Raw genomic sequence first — 17,935 nt, forward strand, 5'->3', positions numbered from 1 at the left:
ATATCCATGGACAGTATGTTTGATTTTCAATGATTTTGTTGAGGCCTTGGTGTGGTTTAGCACTAAGGACGGTGTTCCCCAAGGGGAGGGTTCTGTAACAACCTTAATGAAAAGTTCATGTAATAAAAGTTAATAAAGGAAAAATAATACCACGGTTAAGGGACACATATTCCAAGTTGAATGTTGGGAAAAGATATCCTAGTGGGCATCACTGGATGTGTTTATGGCTAAGGAAATTTGGCAAAGGCTAAGGAAAAGGCATTAAAAGGAAAAAAAGGCATGCTTGGCACATTTATTTATGAAAATATATAAAATTAGGGTAAAAGTAAGGTGAATGGTCACAAGTTATAGGAGGAAAATGAAGAAAATAGAGGCCTCATTGATAAAAAGGCATCTGAGGATCAATTCGTAACATTTTTTTAGTTTAGTTTTGGATCTCTTTCATTATTTCTCTCTCTCTCTCACACTCTTGGACACTTAGAGTTTTCGTGGAGCACTCTAGCTTTGGAGCAAGGAAGGAAAAGCAGGCAAGGGGAAAGGAAGGAAAGCAAGGATTAAGGAGGGAAAAGCAGGATCGAGTAGCTTTAGTAGGAATACTTACAGGTAACTTATTTCATGTATGATTTCCTAGTTGGTTTTGACATGCATGGCTTTGCATGTTGGTGTATGCTTCACTTACTATCGGTGGCATGGTTTTTCCAGTTTATGACAGTGGTTTTCAGCCTAGCCTTTCTTTTTCGGATGCCATGGTGTGTTGGGATGTTTATCTTGATTTTGAGCTTTGGAATTGCCAGGTGGATTTAAAAATCTGGGGCAGAGGTGGTATCAAGGTCCATTCCCAAAGGCCTAGGAATCCTTTGACCGGTTTTAGCAGGATACATGGTAAATCTTGAGCGAGGAGTCTTGGTTTAGGACCTATTGGTCTGGTGTAGATTACAATAAAGCCTGATAGGTTGGTGTCTTGCTTTAGGGCCTAGTGATCCGGGATTCGATTGCAGTAAATCCTGAGAGGCAAGGAGACAAAAAATTCCTCAAGGATAGTGATGGATTCCGAATGGCATTCCAAGTTCGGTTTGGTTATATGATCAGAGCAATGGTTTTGGTGTGATCATGGTTTGGGGAGGGTGGAGATGGTTTAACCTCTAGATTCCCTTGGTTTTTTTTGTATTGTTTTATCCATGAGATCCCACATTCATGTTTGGAATATGGCATATGAGTGACTGGCTGGAAGAAATATTTGGTTCAACCATGTCTACGATCAGGTGGTACGTGGAAGTCACGAACCTAGTTGGATTTTCCTATGATTAATGAAAGCCAAGCACACTTGCTTTTGTACTTGTTTATATGTGGATTTTATGGCTGTTATATCTCAATTATTTCCATGGTTTTATGTTGGTTATAAACATGGTTAATTGATTGGTTCATGTCATGGTTATTTCATCTATTTACTTGTAATTGTTAAAATGATGGATGTAAAACCTAATTGATGTCATAACAGTTCAAGGGATAAGGTGGTGATCCTTCTTGTTATGTTTCAAAATAGTTTTTAGTCATTCATGATCTGTCTTGTATCCTAGACCTGTAGGTTGCATTCATGTCAAGTGTTTGACAGAATTTCAGTGCTGGTTGGGATGGCTAGGCTGTCCTAAAGTTGATTTTTGGTTTATTAGCCTTGTCATCATGCGTTTGATGGATTTTTGAAAGTTACAAAAAGTTTTGGGCAATGGACGAAATTCTGGGTTAGAAAAGTGTCTTAAATTCCACGGACGCTAGCATAGGTTTGTTTGGAATAGATCTTGGGCGCAGGCATAAAGGTCTGTGAGAGCGTCCATAGGTCCCTAGATGTTGGCATGCCCATACCATGAGAGTATCCAGAGGTGAAGAGGTATAAAAGGTTAGTGGGACCTAGGGGCAGGATGCCTGATTGGGTGGGATGTCTCATGGGGGTGTTGTTGTTGATGTAGAAGTTATGGTTGATGTGTTTCGTCGATTCCCTTTCCTTAAGGTCACTAAGGAGGTTAAATCATATCTTAGTAGTCTCTCGTTGCCAATTTACCCGAATTGTCTGATTACCTGGGTAGATGTGGGAGGAGGGTGGTTACAATCAGCCAATTGATCACTCGATTTACAAAGCTTCAAATAAACTTCTTCATTGCTCACAAGTTCTCTAATAAAATTATATCTTGTATCAATATGCTTGCTCTTTTAATGAAACAAAAAATTCTTGGATAGTGCAATGGTTGAGGTGATGTCAAAATATATTGTTTTTTATCCTTGTTTTTTCTGTTGAAGTCCATCCAAAACTCTTCATAACCATACTATTTGGCATGCTGCTAATGTCAGTGCTACATATTCTACTTCTACTGATAAAAGTGTCACAATAGGTTTCTTCTTATATTCCCACAATATCACACCTGAACCAAGATGAAATACATAAAAAAGTGTTCTTTCTATCATCCAAACTTCCTGCAAAATCATTGTTAGTATATCCAACCAAATCCTTCTTCTCTATGCTTACATACATTATTCCACAATCTGTAGTTCCTTCTATCTATCTAAAAATTATTTATCTTGCTCTTTAAGGTGAGTCTTTTGGAGACTTCATAAATTTAGAAATCAAACTAACTCCTTGAATAATATATGGCATTGTAGTTTTGAAATACATAAGGCTGCAAACCAATCTTTTAAATAGAGTTGGATTGAAATTTGACCCTTCATCATCCTAGCTTAACTTTTTACCTGTTGTAACTGGTGTAAGAGAAGGTTTATGATTTCCATCTTGAATCTTGAATCAACAATTATCTAACATATTTTTTATGGTGTTGGACCCGCCAAAATTCAGGGGTCTCCTTAATATGAAGTCCCAATTAGACTTCACACCATTTGGAGTAGGAGCCCTATCCATAATATGACTCTGTTTCCAAAACAATGGGTTTTAGTAGTATCCTTGGCTGTGATAACACCGCATAGAATGATGTACTTGTCACTTTGGTGAAACAAGTGTATAACCTTGTGAAGTGTCAAGCAAGCCATGAGAGGTTCTAACACAACAAGGAGTAAAGTAAGTCAACCCCTTAAAATCCTATAATAGTACACAACATGAAAGGAACACATGAGCATAAAAGGAATCATAAGTTAGACTACAAAATAGTTCACAAGATAACAATGATTGAAATACATAACAACACGCATTCAACAAGATTCATACTAATGTAAACTAAATAGTTCATAAGTGTTACTGTAAATGAAATAGAATATATTGCAAACATAACTAGAATAGTCCTACTATATTCAAAACATATGCATGAAAACATGTCGACTCTGAGTTTTTATTAAAGTGAAAGTCCCAAACATACGTATATATTTGACAAACGACTAGTCCCAATAGTGGAACATGAAGCCAACACTTGCTCCTCCAAAGAAACATACTTCCTCTATGCTAAGGAGAAGCCAAGGCTCTCAACAAAAGTCGCTATATTTCGATGCTAAGACAAAGGATCGGCCCAAATCCCTTTACATGAATAATGAGGGTATATTTATAACAAATGAGATGACTATTCATCTCCCTTTGTGATTCTTTGACTTCCCTCGTGAACTTTTAACATCTATACATAATGACTCTTCATATTCCAAAATTGACACTTAGACTTCCACTTACAAAATGTTTTAAATACAATATTACATATACCCATATAAGACAAATTTGGGTAGAGTCAATTAGGAAACCTAGTAAGATGAATAATATGTCAAAATTGAGTTTGGGGAAACTCTAGCTCAGCCACTTCAACTTGTAGTCTTTTTTTACATAGTGATGCCAAGATTTGTAGTATGTGAGTCCTTCACTAAACAGTTTGAGATAGGATCAGGCTGGAAGCAAACTCTAGCCTCCATTGATTTCAAGTACACTCACTTGGAACCAATTTGAGTTTCCGTCTTCAACATGAGCAACATGGTATTGATCTTGAAAATGCCACCAATATACTTCTACATATCATGCCTGTTAACCTCTAGATCTTCCTTGGTAGCGATCTGCCTAAGCTAGTCCAAGTATTTGTTGGATGTGGAGCCTGATTATCTTCCTGATTCAAAGGTATTATTTCAGCCATGTTTTAATCCCAATCCCTGATGGGGGAATGGGGGGGGGGGGGGGGGGGGGAGTGGGGGTGGGGGGGCTTACCCCCCACTATTTATTTCTGGGGGGTCCAAGGGTGGGGGGAGGGGGAAGACTGCATATTTGGAGCCCCCCCATGGAGGGGGTTCAAGGGAAGCACCCCCAAAGCTAAAAATAGATGAAATTTTTCGTTATAAAATATTGTAATTTCATAGTCAATCTGGTTTATTCATTAGGTAGATGATCTGACTGTAGAAGTTATTTTTAATTTAGGGCTTTTTTTCCTATAAATCAACCCCTCAATTTATATTAGGGAATTTTATTGAAGATGTGCATTATTATTCTAAGAAAGAGAGAGAGAGGAGGTTTTGTGAGAGTGGAGAGGAAATTATAGCGGATCTATTGTAGGTTGTATCTCTTCATTTTGATGGAACATCAACAATGGATCTAAGAACAATCTTGAGAGCTTTAGCATTGTCTTTGCACCAGGGAAAATTTTAAGAACCACCCTAAATGTATATGTATAATAAATGGGCGAATCCCCATGATACATAAGAAAAATGGGAGGCGATTTTATCACTAATATAATATTTATATACACATCTTTTGGCAAATCTGTCACCAGATTATATTATCTTGTAAAGTCATGGCGAATCTTTCACTGAAATATAAAATCTTGTAAGATCTTGGAAAATATTTCACTAAATAATAAAACATTGTGAAGTCTTGGCGAATATTTTGTTAAAGTATGAAACCATAAATGATAATAATAAAACATATTCATTAAACTGTAATATACTAACACACATGTTTGGAAAAAAGAAACATAATTTTCACTTCCTACAAACAATGTTGCAAGTTTTAGTGGCCATGTTTGTCATGGTAGGAGAGATTAATGTTTTCTCTACCACTTTTGTCAAGCTACCACTTTTGCCATGCTATCAAATTTCTTCCTTATTCCATAGACTCCAACTGCAAGATAAAAAAAAAAAAAAACACATCAAGTTTGTTTACCCCAACACACCAACAAGTAGCAAGCCCCAACTATATAATATAATGAAGTAGTAGGTATCCCAAAGACCTAAAGGGGATCTAATGGAAATAAGTTACCGTTGTCAGAAGCCTTCCAATCAATATATAAATGTAGATTTATTATTATTTTAATTGGAAATCTTCAATTAAATAATAAAATTTAACTACGTCTCTCCCAATCTAAATTTCTTATTAGCATAATTCACTACCTTTATACCATTTTTAACAGTGTTGTAACATGTGGATTAATTTCCTTTTTGGTGCATCTCTGCCTTTTAGGACAATATGGTACATTGACCCAACCCCTATGGATCATTATGACAAATTAAGAATTACAGAGAAGATGAAAGGTTGTACAAACCAGCATATTTGTCAAACAACTAATCCAAGATGAGTACCTTAACTTTTTCATGAAGATATCATATTGAGAATGTTTAAAAAATGGTGGGAAATCTCGGCAGCGACTATCTCTCTTCTGTGAGGGTGATACAGAAAGATTTAAGATTTCATTGTTTTGAATTTTTTTTTTTAAATTAGAAAAACCAATATTAATGGAGATACCGGTATTTTTTACTAAATTTTGTGAAGTGACTAAATGTAGCTTTAACCATTCACCTTTAGATTTTTTTACAATATAATTTCCTAAGTCTATTTAATATTTTCATTATCATAAAAACCAACCTATATCCATCTTAACTCCACATCTACCACTCTTAGAGGAATGAAATCTATTTATCCCTCCCAGCACTTGGTAGACCTGGAATTAAGATGGATCTAAGCTGATAGAATTTCCCCTTTAAATAGTCTATGCTCACATGAATACCATGGTATTACCATGGGTCCCAGCACTTGGTAGACCTAGAATTAAGATGGATCTAAGCTGATAGAATTTCCCCTTTAAATAGTCTATGCTCACATGAATACCATGGTATTACCATGGGTCAATACCATGGGCTATAATAAACCTGGATCTTAAAAACTACTATTAGTAATTTATAAAAATTAATAAAATTAATAATTGTTTTTTGTTTTATTTTTTATTTTTATTTTAACCAAGCTAAAATGTTTAAGTGACATTAAATTACAAGATCCATGTTTATTCTTGATCTACTAAGCCCCGAGAGGGATCAAATATTTTTTCACTCTATGTTAGTTTGCATATTACGATATTTGATCCAGAGTAAAGATGGATCTATGCTAGTTTAATTCCCCCTTTAAATAAGTTGCATTCCATGTGAATACCATGTGCCATCTTTATTTTTATTAATACTAATATTAGGGTTAATAATGTTTTTTTGCATGGTATTAATAATAATTTGGCCCATAGGCTTCACCTAAATATAACACATTTTTTGGGTGTTAGTAAATATAAGGTGGCTTATGGAGTAAATATAAAAAATGTTTTATTTATTTACCATACCTCTCGTTTATTTATATTTTTATTAATTTACCATACCTCTTTTATAAATATGATATTTGGCCCACAGGATTCAATTAAATAAAACCACTTTTTTAAGCCTTCTTAAATGGAAAGAGGGTTATGGACTAAATATACAAAGAGGTTTTATTTATTTACCATACCTTCACTTTATTTATATTTTTATTTATTTACATGCTTACATGTTCATAAATATAAGGTGACATATGGAGTAAATATAAAAAATTGTTTTATTTATTTACCATACCTATCGTTTATTTATATTTTTATTAATTTACCATACCTCTTTTATAAATATGGTATTTGGCCCATAGGATTCACTTAAATGAAACCTTGTTTTTGAACCTTCTTAAAGAGAAAAAGGGTTATGGACTAAATATAAAAATAGGTTTTATTTATTTACCATACCTCTAATTTATTTGTATTTTTATTTATTTATCATACCTTTGGAGTAAGTATAAAAAGAGAGCTTCTATTTATTTACCATACCTCCACTGTATTTATATTTTTATTTATAGCTATCATAAATACATTTTCTTCAAAATGAGGGCAAATGGAAGATTGTAACTCCTAATTTCAAGGGCTGAATTTACTATTTTATCCTCTCCCTTAAAATAAGGTGGGCTAACCTCCATACCTAATTTTTTTTTTTTAAATAAATTTGAGGCGATTTGTAACAATGTACTATGATACAGAATATTTGCCCAATAAAAATATAAAACACCTTAATTTAGCCCAAGGGCGAAAATTCTCCCCTAAAATTTTCCATGCTTTTCACTTCTGTTGCATTTATTTCAAGTGGAAAACTACTTTTTGCATGTGACAAGCTCCTCATAGAGGTTCCTCCTGGTCTCTCCCAATGCTGATACTTCAACAAGTATAGTTTCCTTGAGTTCTTCTAGATATACCCGTGCGAAAGCTGTTTTCTGGACCTCTGGCTAGATTTGTTCAACTTGTTGCCTTACAGCCTATAAGTTCTTTGCCATTTGTCTGTTCTCGTCCATCAAATATTATGTATTTATCGTGGAGGCTCCTACGAAGGAAAATTTGGATGCAACAATGGCTTCTCGAGTTTTTTTGGTGTCCATCGCGATCATCTTTTCTTTGATAAAAGGAGGATGCGCTAGAACATCTGGTAAGTGTTTCTTCCTATCCTGTATGATCTTCTTTTGTATATCATCATATTTCAAGTTGTATATATCCATCGCTAGACCCTCATCAAGAAGAGAAATTTCCTCTTCCTCGCTTCGAGCTTTCTTTGTTGTATGAGGAGGTGGAAACTGAGTGATGATCTGTTGCATGGAAGGCATGAGATCTTCATCCTAGTTTTTTTTCTTTGGTTCTACCTCCATATCTTGGATTACTATCATATCTTCAATTTCTTGAAAAAGTTCCTTATCCTGCAACCACTTTCTCTCTTCTTCAAGTAGTCAGTTCTATTCCTCTTCTTTGGCTTACTTCTGTGTTGCTTCTTCCTCTTCTTTCCTCTATCTTTCTTCTTATTGTCTCTACCATTACTCTTCTTGTATATTATTTTTTTTTCTTCCTTATACTCTAGTTCTTCCTCCTACTTCTTCTAATTCCTCTTTCTTTTTTCTACTATGGATGCTTTCAAGATGATGGGATCTGTTTTAAACTTGTGACTCTGCTCCTCCACTGGGCTATGCACAACCATTCTCTTGTCCTTGTTACGCGTTGGGTTGCACCTCTCTATTGATTATGCTTTTGGAGTGGCTTATTTATGAGGAGTAACTTGAGATGTACCTACAAAATTGACTGGTTCATGGGGCTTGGAGGCATTGTAACAATTATTTATACTTTCCTCCTTCGTTATGGAATAAGTCCCACTCAGCCAAGCGAAATGAATCTTTGCATAGTGTTGCTTGCAAATCTCCCAAGATAGTACAATTTATAGTCCATGCAATTGAATGCAAACTTCTATATTTCTTTTCCTTTGGTCTCAATAGCCTTTAGGTTCTTGATCTCATACAATCTAATTTGCAAAGGAAGAGTGGGCCAAGATTATTTCTTCTTCCTCTGCAATACTCCTCACCAATCTCTGGAAATATGATAAGCTACTTCCTACATGACAAATCTATCGGTGGCATATATCGATAGAAAATGTGGAGACTTTTGACAGCCAAACACTTTGAGGTAAGTTCCATCCAATGAGGCAAACCAATCATCCCATTCTAACACTGCTTTCATCACCTCATGAGACATACAAGGTGGCTCTTCCTCAAAGATCATCTTGTACAATGGGAAGAGGTAGAGATCCATTAAATTCTCCATGACAGCTTTGTAGCTGCACTCTGAAAGAAGCTTGCGGTAAATATTGCTGCATTGACTTCTATCAACCATACAGTTCCATCTCACATAGTTTTAATGGAAATTACAAAATGTGTGGCCTTTATTAGAGAACATGTCTATGTTATACAAATATTTGCAAAAAAATATCTGACATAGTTAATGTGTTAAACATTTCAAATTTTGTTAAACAACATCTAGCTGATCAAATTGATTACATTAGTAATATTATCCATGTTTTATATTTAATATAGATTACAGTACTAATTTTAACTATACTAGGTTTTTAAGTGAAACATACATTTATTATTGTATTTACTTGTCATTACATTATATATTCTTCATTCCACTACCCTTTACTCCTTCCCATAGCGTTCTAATTCTTTGATATTAATGTTGTAATTATTTTTGTTCTTGAGCTCCTTCTTGATAAGTGGGACAAATTGATTTTCATTCATCTTCCTTGCCAACGCCAACTACACAAACTACATCTCATAATGTATGGCATGCTCTGATTCTTTTCATTGACAATGACCTAGCAACTATTTATGAAAAATCTCTTCTTTCTGAGCTCTTAACTAAAGCATATATACTATAAAGAAGAAGAAAGATATACACCTAAATACTTGTTCTTTTTATCTATTATACCATTTTATTATCCTCCCCAACCCGATTCGGAACTAATCTATTATTTCTTTCCACTTAGTCCCAACCGATCAGAGGCTTTGCATCTTACCATGGTGTTGAATGCGCCTAACAAGAGAATTCTCTATGAGCATAGTTATGGATGAAACAGGAACTATTACCTCAAAATGGGTTCTTGAGCCCAAAAACCCCAAAAAAACATGAAAAAACAACCCAAAATTAAAACGTGTTTATTCCAGAATGATGTTTTTTTTTGGGTAAATTTTCAACATGTTTTTAAATGGAAGTAAAAACTATTATCTTTTTAGAAAAATGGATTAAGAAAAACTCCCTTAAAAAAAGATTGTTTATTCTAGAATAACAAAAAAACAAATCGGGTTACAATTTTGACATTTTTTTAGCAATGGAGTTAAAGAGAAAATATCCAGACTTTGAAAAACTGTAAAATTCCAACAGTTCTCAGACATAATGTTAAAGATAAAAATATCATGTCTCGAATCCTGATAATTCCAACTATTTCCATCCATGTTGTTAAAGATAAAATATCTTAACTCTAAAAAATATTGAAATTGTAATTGTTTTCGACCATAGCATTAAAGATCAAATATCGTAATTCATAAACACCTTGACATTTTGACAACTTTTCAACCTTGTAGTTAAAAGCCTTCAGTTTGTAACACATTTCAACCATTAAATTATGGGCAAATTATATGGCTAAAACAATTTTTAAAAATGAACAAGTAAATGAAAGATTCATTATTCCAAGAGTAATTTTTAGCAATGGAGTTAAAGATAAAATATCCAGACTTTGTAAAACTATAACATTCCAAGAATTCTCGAACTTGATGTTAAAGATAAAATATTATCTTTCGAATCTTGATAATTCCAACTATTTCCATCCATGTTGTTAAAGATAAAATACATTGACTCTAAAAAACCTTGAAGTTGTAATTTTTTCAACCATAGAAAAATATCATAATTCAGAAACAACGTTTTGACAAATTTTCAACCTTGTAATTAAAAACCTTCAGTTTGTAACACATTTCAACCAAGAAATTATGGACAAATCATATGACTAAAACAATTTTTAAAACTGAACAAGTAAATGAAAGATTCATTATTCCAAGAGTAATTTTTAGCAATGGAGTTAAAGATAAAATATCTTGACTCTAAAAAACCTTGAAATTGTAATTTTTTTCAACCATATCATTAAAGATAAAATATCATGCCCACGGGGCTTTGGATTGACGGTGAATGGGTGTGCTGTTAAGGCACTCCTTGCGATAGGTCACTGGTTCAAATCCCCGTGGGTGCGTAGGTTAGTCTTAGCAAAGAAAAAAAAAAGATAAAATATCATAATTCAGAAACACCTTAACATTTTCACAAATTTTCAACCTTGTAATTAAACCTTCAATTTGTAAAACATTTCAACCATGAAATTATGGGCAAATTATATGACTGAAACAATTTTTAAAAATGAACAAGTAAATGAAAGATTCATTATTCCAAGAGTAATTTTTTTTCAAAGGATAAAACTATAGCTCTTTTCAAATTTTAGCCTAAGACAACTTATCCTATTGTAAGAAAAACCTAAAAATAGACCATCTAAATGAAGTGTTCTTTTTAATGAGGCATTAAAATTTCAACAATTTTAAAACTATCTTATACCAAATGTAACAATAAATAATATCATGACAATATCACCGTATAATTTAAAAAATCAACATTAATTTCTAATATTTATTTACTTTTAATCAAAATATCAACTTTCCTAGATTGAATATCACATACATTGAAACATATAATCCAAAAAACATAGAAATGACCCATAACTTCATGTAAGATCATATGGAAGTCAAAAATATTTATTTCAAGTTACCATGAAAACATCTCTAAAGACATTAATTTCTTTTCATTAAAACATTAAATCCAACAAACATAGAAATGACTCATAAATTCATGTGAGATCATGGAAGTCAAAATATTTATTTCAAGCTACCATGCACACTTCATTTACATAACATGTATTAGACATTTATTCAAAATCATCCGTAGGATCTGGCACACCATCAGAATCTACATCTTCAGATGAATGACTGGATGTAGATGAAGATGACCCATATTCTTCTCTTTCGTCAACTAGAGCCCCATCTGAGTCAACATGCATGCCCACCATTTCAGATTTCAAAAGTCTTATAAATCTATGACTAGGTTCAGCAGACTCCCATCTCAACACTGTTTCTTTTGGTAGAAAAATATTCAAAATATGTATGGTCTTGAAGCGAAGAGTTCCTTTGTTAAATCAAAATCATAAACAAGTATGTCAACATCCTCCAATTTTAATAGGTTTGTACGATGATGATTTATATTTTTACCCTTTCTTTTTCTCTTTTTGTGAATTTTTTTATCAACTACCATCTCTAGCTTATACACATCATTGAATGGGTGGGTACTTGTGGCATACCAATGTACCTCAACAACTGTAATATCTTCATTTTATTTAATTACTTTTATAACCTTCACAACCCAAAATGGATAGCCAAGTGGATCTCCATCTACTAATACTGCTATCATGCAACCCTCCTTAACATCCTGCACAGAACCCCTATAAAGGTCTTCCATAGCTTCATGTTGTGCATGCAATCTTCTAGAACCAATATATATTTCTCTTTCCTCTTCTTGTTGAGAATTAATAATGCCTTGAGATTGTTCTTGTTCAACAATATGTCTTTCCTCATGTTCATTTGGCATATTTTGAGGCAAAATAAATGGAGTCTTCAAAAGTGTATATTAATGTCCTGATATTGAGATGATATCACTTTGATCCTTGAAAACAAACTCCCACCAAACTAAATCAGCAACATTAAAGTAGTCATATGTATCTCTAATGTATTTTTTTTATTTCTTCCAGACATTCAGAATAATTTATCTCTCTCTTATGCCTTCGTGAATTATTGAGTTCAGCAACTGATTGTAATAATATTATCTTTGATGTAAATATTGGATGATGTGGAATGAACTTCAAAAATGTTAAACCTGACGACGACCCCCATTCTGCAACAGTTGAATACTTCTTGCCCCAGATAAGTGTTTTGCATCAATTCTTTTGATTGAAAATTGATGCTGGAAGCTAATGTCATTAATTTGTTCAATGCATTTATCCTCACCATTCGATCCCAAAATAAACCTTCACATGTCAATAGTTTCCTCCAGCACATGAAAAACCAACGTTGGAATATATGATTTCTTAATACATTCAATTAATGATGGAAGGATCCCAACATTCTTCCTCCTCAACGTTACTGAAAAATGACTAAACATCTGACAAATATGGTCATGAGTGTGCCCAACAAGAAGGAAACCAACCTTTACCATTTTAAAAATTCCCAATTGAACAAGCATGTTTAGATATCCAAAAAGAACTTGATTTTTATTTTCACGGCTTGTGTTGTCCAATTGCAAATACAAAAATTCAGGAAGAATACCAGATCAATGAAAAATCACATCATGGATTATAATTATGGTAAGATCTGCATCATTATGAATATTTGGGGTTGTGAAGTAAACCCTTGGCAACATCTTCCTGTTAAATACCATATAGCCAACCAAGTGAAACTAAATAAAATTTTATTCCTGTAGAATTTTTGGTGTGCTGACAAAATGTGGCAGAAGTGTTTTCTTTTGGTCCATACCATCAATTATCAAACCCAAATATTTATTTGGATTATCATAACACTTTTTTCTATGTTTATACAATTTTTTTCTTTCACTTGTTTCATGATTGCGATGTTATTGAAGTGCTTTGACAATGGAATATACATATAAAGTAAAAGAAATCTATTAACAAATATATTTTCATAGTTAATAACTATCCAATTTTTAAAATTAATGTTATGAATGCATACCTCTTTCTATCCATTGAAATTTATCTCTTTTTTATTTAAGAGAAGCACATGTACTGCAAATGCCCATCCTTGTCTTCCTAGGAATATGAACATTGTTGAATTCGTTCCTCCATATCCTTGTAAAATATGAATATGTCATAAAATTACCATCTCCTTCAGCACCTTCTGCATATTCTCTGTATAAGTTGTAGATTTCTCGTCTTGAGAAATTGCCTGGAATATGTATTGTGCCTTTATTTGGCATACACTCTCCATGCTTTGAAAACAATTCTTTCATCCATGACATTGCAGTAATTGTTGATGGTCCAACCTCTCTTTTATAACATACTTCTGAATAGTATGTAGGGTATTTTTCCAATCTGTTTTGGATTCTTGAAAAACGAAAATTACCAACTGAATGCAACATTTTGAAATCCTTTCTACATATCAATACATTCCCAATATGATAATCATAACCCGCTAGTGTAGATTGCATGCTTTTATTCATTGACAAATATTTCTTCCTTTTCTCCATAGAAAAATTGAAATCCATATGTTTCAAGCAATATTTTCGACAACATTCACTTGAAATCAGATCACTGACAGAACTTCTACTTGTGAGATATTCTATCTTATCCCTTGTATAACTGGAATATTTTGGATTGATATGAAAAGGCTTGCTCCTACTCCTAGATACAATATTTTCTTGCAACGTCTCCCCCATTTCATTGTTATCTGCAAAAACATTATCATCATCAATAGGAGGAATATTATATTGATGAAGATAGATCGAAAATTCATCACCATCATTGCTTGGAAAATATTCATTACCATCGTCACATGAAGGAAATTCTTCACTACCAACATCTGCGCTTTTGAAATTTTGACTCAGATGAAATTCTTCACCATATTCATCCATACTTTTGAAAACATCCCTTGGAGGACTCAATTCATCATCACCACAACTACCTTTGAAACACTCACTTAGAGAAAACGCATTATTGACATTTGTGCCTCTAAAATTATTGTTTGCAAGAAACTCTTCATCCTTTCCTTCATCACATGTGCTCGCATAATCCTTAGGATTATGACTAAGTGGAAAATATGACTCTCTATTCATAGTCAAATTATCATTTGCACAAAATTCTTCATCCTCCCATTCATTAGTGGTGGTTTCATAATCCTTGGGATTAGGAACAAGTGGAAAATTTGAATTTCTATTTAATGGAAATTCTTCATCCTCCCCTACGTCAGTGGTTCTCTCATAATCCTTAGGATTGGGACTAAGTGGAAACTTTGAATCTCTATTTACTGGAAATGGTTCATCCTCTCCCTCCCCTTCATCAATGGTGCTTTCATAATCCTTAGGATTAGGAATATGTGGAAACTTTGACTCTGCAAATTCTTCATCCCCCCCTTCATCGGTGCTTCTCTCATAATACTTAGGATTAGGAATATGTAGAAACTTTGACTCTGCAAATTCTTCACCCCCCCTTCATCAGTGATGCTCTCATAATACTCGGGATTAGGAATATGTGGAAACTTTGACTCTAAAAATTCTTCATCAGTGCTACTCTCATCATCCTTAGGATTAGGACTATGTGGAAACTTTGTATCTGAAAATTATTTATCCCCCTCTTCATCAGTGCTGCTCTCATAATCCTTAGGATTAAGAGGAAGTGGAAACTTTGACTCTGCAAATTCTTTATCCCCCCTTCATTAGTGGTGCTCTCATAATCCCTATGATTAGGAGGAAGTGGAAACTTTGACTTGGGAAATTCTTCATCACCCCCTTCATCAGTGCCACTCTCATAATCCTTAGGATTAGGACTGTGTGGAAACTTCTAGAAATTCTTCATCCCCCCCCCTTCATTAGTGGTGCTCTCATAATCCTTAGGATTAGGAGGAAGTGGAAAAATTGGCTCTCTATTCACAGGAACTTCTTTTTGCTGCCCTTCACCAATGTTTCTCTCATCATCCTTAGGATTAAGACCAAGTGGAAAATTTGTCTCTCTATTCATAGTGAAAGCATTCCTATTACATTCATCAAAATGAATAGAGTTGTTGCATGACGAAGACGTCAATGTTGAAGAAAGAAAAACTTCACTATCAGAAGAATCCATGACCTTCAACCAGAAGATGTCGAATGATACAAATGCACTCTCTCCCAATGACAATATATAACTTAGATATTGAGAATTTCCCTCTAAAGTTATTCCCCCAAAATATTTTTCCGAAATTTTCCCTCCAAAGTTTGCCCCCAAAAACTTTTGTTGAACATTTTCCCTCCAAAAATTTCGTTTTTAAATTTTTCCCTCCAAAATTTTCATCTATAATTTACTTGAAAACATATTACTAAACTTTTGGTTTTGGAAAATTTCACCCTAGTTTCTGTTCAAAATATTGATAGAAACTCAAAATATTTTTTCTATTTAAATTATTTAACATCAACTATGTAAGTAAATTAATTTTTATATTTAATATTTCTTTTATCTCATAATGAATGTAAACTAACCTAGCCCCATGGGGGTAGGCGAGTTGGTAATCACATCGCTATGAAGTTTGTTAGAAAGGCGGGCTCCGTATTGAAGGTAACGAGTTCAAATCCCCCGGACTAACCCGAAAGCTGTGGAGAGGGGCAGGCGCAGTTTCTCAGGGGTTATAGTGGTAGCGGTCAGAATCAACCCCGTGTTACGCGAGTTGCGAGGCTGCTCCAGTTGCCGATTCCTCTGTAACAAAAAAAATGTAAACTAACCTAAAGCTATAATATTAACTATAAATTATTTTATTTTAATTTTAATTTTAATCTCATATTCAAGAAACGATAAATCATTCCCACAATCATCGCTATAAAATAAATTCATTGTTTCTATTCATCACATCACATCAAGTCTTTTGGATCTTGCTAAAACGTTTGGAGCGATTTTGCAGAGGAGTTGCGAAGGAGCTGCATTGTCATAGATAGCACATTCACCAGGAGTTTTACATTCAACGAGAGCTTTACGCATTTTAAAGGTTAGTTTTGTTTCTATCTCGACTATTTATAGATGAATTTGGGAAAATTTTATGTTTTTACGAGAAAAACCACATAAAAAAACTCTTGTTTTTTTTATATTTTTATAGGGACGAAAAGGGAAAAAACACAAATTTGTAGAATTTTTGGGAGAAAAGTTAAGAATTTTTTTAACTTTTTAGGCTTTTGGAAAGAAAAATGGTTTTTTTTTTAATTTCTTTTGGGGAGCATTAAAATTATTGAATGGAAACAAAAAACATACATTTAATTTTTTTGTTATATATTTGTAATTTGTAATTTTTTGTTTTTAATTTTTTTTAATTAAAACTATATTTATTAAACACTATTAGTAAAATTTTAATTTTTTTTATCTTCATTTTGTTTGGTATTTTTTATTTTTTATTAAAATATATATGTTTGAAAATATTAGAAAATTTTAATTTAAAAAACAAATATTTAGAATTTTGTTTTATATATATATATATATTTCTTATATATTATTTTTAGTTATCAAGAAATAATTTATAAAAATAAAATTAATAATTTTTTTTGTTTTAAATTTTTTTTGGTTTATTATTTAATATTATATAAAAAAACAATTTAGTGGTTTGTTTGTTTGTTTTAACAAACTTAAAATTGTGATGTAATTTTTATAATTATTTTTTTCATTGTTTTAATTTCTTTATAATTATTTCTTTTCTTTTTATTTTTATTTTATTTTTAAATTATAATTATAGTTTTATAAAAATAAATAAAAAATATTTTAATTTTTCTTAATTTAAAATGGTATTTTTAATTTTATAGTTTTGTCATTTGTTTTTTATAATTCTGTTTTTTATTTTAATTTTTAATTTATTAGAAATTTTAATAAAATTATTTTTATTATTATTAAATTAAAATATATTTTTTAATTGTTATCTATTTTTGTTTTAAATTATAATTTAAAATTTTTTAATTTATTTAAAATTTAATATAAATGTTTTTTATTATTAAATTTAATGTTTTAATTTATAGAAAATTTAAAAAAAATAAAAATAAATTTATTTATTAGTCTTTTGTTTAAAAAATAAATAAAAAATAAAAATTCGGGCCCAACCCTTTGGCCGTTGGGCAGGCGGGCGGAAGGGAGCTGCGTGGAGCCCTCTCTGTCAGCTTGGGCCCCGGCTAGCAGCCAAAGGGACACGAGCCGATTCCTAGAATCGGTTTGCGACCCTTTGGCTACTAGGCGGGCGGAGGGGGCTGGTGTAGCTCCCCTCCGCCTGCCCGGGCCCTCAGCCAGTGGACAAAGGGTGGGCCCGAAAAACCAATATTTTTTTTTTAATTTATTTAATACAAAACTTAATTATTAAAAAATTAAAAACAAAAAACATTATTATTTTTTTTTAAATTATTTTTGTTTTTTTAATTTATATAATATGTTTTAAAAATTAAAATTATATATATATATATATATTATATATATATATATATATATATATATTTAAAATTAATATGTTACGTTTAAA

The sequence above is a fragment of the Pinus tabuliformis genome, chromosome X (assembly GCF_031772625.1).
Source record: "Pinus tabuliformis cultivar Carrire ecotype Pingquan chromosome X, CPIR1, whole genome shotgun sequence".
Taxonomy (NCBI): domain Eukaryota; kingdom Viridiplantae; phylum Streptophyta; class Pinopsida; order Pinales; family Pinaceae; genus Pinus; species Pinus tabuliformis.